Genomic DNA, 4,436 nt, shown 5'->3' with positions numbered 1-4,436 from the left:
TCAATACAGTATAAATAAGGTACTTATGGATTATTTGTTTTGCTTCAGTGCACACTGTGATTCTTAGAGCCCATGTGGAAGAAAACACTGTGCCTTATGAGCTAAAAATGCACCCTATCATTAACACAGGCAAGAGCAGCAGCATTGATCGGTGTGCCTATGGACACAGAGGAAAAAGTGACCGTCTAATGAAGACTAGAAATTGACCTTACATAAAATACAAAAATCAACTCCAGTGGGGAAACAATCCACACGCATAACATTGCTAGCAGGAATAAGAGGTATGTCATTCTCCATGTAGCAATATACGAAAGGAATTAACACAGACCTGTAGTAGCAAAAATACACTAGAAAAACACATCAATTAACACTACTATCACCTAAAAAGAGAATCTGTGAACCATGAGAAACAAAACATGAATCAGCCAACCATAAAGTTATTTTATCCATAAGCAAAATAAAATCAAAAGTGTAGATGTACCATATGACAGAAGCACAGAAAACAGTGCCTAGCTCTAACTTAATCTTCATGAGATGATTTTGCGATCCATCTATACGGGGAGAAAGTGTAAGTGGCTAAGCACAGAGGAAAGAAATGATGTCGCTTTCAGCTCCCCAGATTCTCAAACATGTTCCCAAGCTATATTTATCAAATCAGTATAGAAGTGTGCACAATGAGCCTGATTAGAAATGAGTTCTTTGATATAATTTAGGACACGATAAAGAGAAACATTAATCACTGAAACAAGAAAGAATTATCCAGTAGAAAGCTGGAACAATTGGTTAAGTGTTTAGAAAAAAAAATCAATTAAGACAGATTTTCTCAAATAAGATTATTAACCCTATTCAAAGATTATGTAAGGATTCTGATATGAAATCCCAGACTAAGTGGACAACTACTGTGCTAAGAAATAGGACTAGAGGCACGGCTTTACAAAGGAGAAATGATGTTCTAGTTTGTAAATACTATCCATGCCCAAAGCCCTTCTGCTTCCTTATCCTTAGGTTTCTATGACCCTCCTGTAATTTTACCGTAAGGTCCTCCCTCCTTTAACACAATCTTGTTTAAATGTATTCCTGTTTTCTTTTCTAATCAAAAATACCTTAGAACTTTAATCATATTTCTGGACATCTATCTGGAGGAAACAATTGGAAGGAAAGGGAGAAATTTAAAGTTATAATCCCCTGTGCTTTTAGTTTAAGTCAGCTGGTAAAATTTGTTTCATTGAGGAGTTTAATTAAGCCTTTTGGATATTGTGATGTGTGGCATTGTTCCCCGAAATATTGTGCATGCTAATAAATTTATCTGGGGTCAGAGACAGAACAGCCACAATATTAAACATAAAGGATAGACAGTGGTAGCACATGCCTTTAATCCTAGCACTCCAGAGGCAGAAATCCATATGTTCAAGGATACAGCCAAGCATGGTGACTCATGCCTTTAATCCCAGAAAGCAAGCCTTTAATCCCAGGGAGTGATGGTAGAAAGGAAAGATATATAAGGCGTGAAGACCAGAAACTAGAAGCATTTGGCTGGTTAAACTTTTAGGTTTTGAGCAGCACAGTTCAGCTGAGAGCCATTCGGATATGAGGACACAGAGGCTTCCAGTCTGAGGAAACAAGATCAGCTGAGAAGTTGGCCAGGTGAGGTTAGCTGTGGCTTGTTCTATCTCTCTGATCTTCCAGTATTCACCCCAATAACTGGCCCCAGGTTTGTTTTTTTATAAATAAGAACTGTTAAGATTCCTGCTACAGTGATGGCAATTGATGGTAGTCTGGTTGACTATATCTGGAACTAACTAAAACACAAGTGCCTGGGAATTTTTTTTTTAAATTAGATCATTTGAATTGGGAAGACTCAACTTTAATCCAGATCTTATGAGGTGAGAATATTCACCCTTAATCTGGGCCACACTTTTGGGCAGCATCTTCTATAACAAACATGGAAGAGGGAAACATTTGTTTTTGCCTGCTTGCCCTTGCTCTCATTGGCAGGTCTATTCCTTCACTGGCATTAGAGCCTAATTCTTTGCGATTCCAGCGTATCCTGAAGACTAGCTGGGAAATCCAGCCTCCTGGACAGAATAACTATGGGATTCTTGGATTTTCTGTTGGTAGACAGACATTGTTGGACCATCTCATGTAAACCATTCTAATAAATCCCCTTTGGGTACATATATATATATATATATATATATATATATATATATATTCAAATATATGTATGTACATTCAATCAGTTATGTTACACTACAGAACACTGACTAGAAGACATTTGTTATCCTGAAATAATTCTTTTTCTAATGATAGATTTTTTTTAAAACTATGCAATGCCACACCCCCTTTCACTTTCTCCTTACATAGACTTTGGTCAGACTTCGTGAGCTTCTAAGAATGTCACCTTGCTGTGGATATCATTCTGTATAAATAAAACACTGATTGGCCAGTGGCCAGGCAGGAAGTATAGGCGGGACAAGCAGAGAAGAGAATTCTGGGAAGCGGAAGGCTGAGGGAGAGAGACACTGCCAGCCGCCGCCATGACAAGAAGCATGTGAAGATGCCGGTAAGCCATGAGCCACGTGGCAAGGTATAGATTTATAAAAATGGATTAATTTAAGATGTAAGAACTCGATAGCTAGAAGCCTGAGCCATTAGGCCAAACAGTTTAAATAATATAAGCATCTGTGTGTTTATTTTAAAAGTGGGCTGTCGGACTACCAGGGTTTGGTGGGACCCCGGAGAGAAAACTCTCCAGCTACATCACCTTACTGAAATTTAGTAAGTACTGTGTAGATTACATTCAGTCTTTAGGCTTTAACATTTGTTTCAAAACCACCTCAACCCTGCTTCCCACCAGTACCAACCAAATTCAGTTCAATTAGGGTTTGAGAGTCGAGGAGGATGGAGGTGAATCAGAGGCCAACAGATGTGGCTCTGGGCCCACTCTTCAAAGTCAAGCTCCTGTGGTGTTTATGTCAGGAATGGAGGGGAGCTGGGAGACAACAAGTTCCATTATGTAAATGACCCGTGTCCCAGTAGTGAGATGCCCTAGCTCTTGCCCTTGTAGATTCAATCTGATTCTATTTGCTCCTAATCCTCCTGCTGTTTCCTCAGATACTACAAATGCAGGTCTGTCTCTTTGCTGTTTTATTTTCTCCTTTATGCCAGAGATCATATAGCTAGGGTGAAACTCCCACAGGAAAAACTCTGTCATCTTGTGCTAGTGAGGGTTCCCTAGGAAATCAAGCAGATAGACAGTAAACTAAAGCACTGGCTTTCTTAATGACTCAGTCTGGGTCTGGGCAGTTTCCAGATCTATAGTCAGTAACCTGGAGACTGAAAAGAAGAGATGGAGTAGTCCTTTCTCAAATGTTAGTAAACTTAAGGCTTATGAAAAGATGATGCTTGGGATTGAGACCTGAGGATGGAGAGACTAATATTTCAGCTCAAAGACACCAGACCAGGAGGAAATCTCACTCTTCTCTGGAACAGTTCATGGCCTTGTTCTATTTTGTCTTCAGTGAAGTACATGAGGCCCATTTATACTAGGGAATACAATCTACTTGGATTTGTTACCATTTTTCAAAGAATCCCCCCTAGAAATACCTTGGAAAACATTTGACTAAATATCTGGGCATGCTGTGGTCAAATCATATGGACTCATAAAAATCAATCCTCACACCTCTTATGAGAGCTCTGAGGACTGATATTCACTTTAGTCTGTTTCTTACAGGGTTCTGTATTAAATATGAAATTTTTGGAAACTTAGTTCATTACCTCTTAACATGAATGTAAATTCCATGATAGTAGGGAATTTCTGACTTGCATGGTTATTTTTATGGTTAAAAATTGAGGCTATAGCCGGGCGGTGGTGGCGCACGCCTTTAATCCCAGCACTCGGGAGGCAGAGCCAGGCGGATCTCTGTGAGTTCGAGGCCAGTCTGGGCTACCAAGTGAGTTCCAGGAAAGGCGCAAAGCTACACAGAGAAACCCTGTCTCGAAAAACCAAAAAAAAAAAAAAAAAAAAAAAAAAAAAAATTGAGGCTATAATTATACAGCATTAGTAGAATCAAATTTTAAAGCAAAGTTTGCATGGCTGGTATGTTCTATAGTTTTAAAGACAGATGCTTCCAAATAATTTTATAAAATTGAAAGTTGTTTTAATAACAGTAAGTTAGAAAACCAGGGGAAAGTTTACCTTGAATAAAGTATAATTTCAATTTTGTGTAGCAATGTATGCAAAAACAAATGAGATCATTAATTTTTTTTTGCACCCAGTATCATTGTGTTCCTGGGACTCCATATTTGGTTATGAGCCATATCACTTGGACCAAAGGTAAACTGTTGTCCTTGTTGACAAAAATCTTAAAGGAAAACAAAATGAGGGCAACAGTGCTAAAAATGATTAAAGAAGAAAATAAAGCTAAGAACACGTC

This window comes from Peromyscus californicus, unplaced genomic scaffold (genome assembly GCF_007827085.1).
Source record: "Peromyscus californicus insignis strain IS unplaced genomic scaffold, ASM782708v3 Scaffold_24__1_contigs__length_46423439, whole genome shotgun sequence".
NCBI classification, from domain to species: Eukaryota; Metazoa; Chordata; class Mammalia; order Rodentia; family Cricetidae; genus Peromyscus; species Peromyscus californicus.
Note: the sequence above shows the minus strand (reverse complement) of the source record.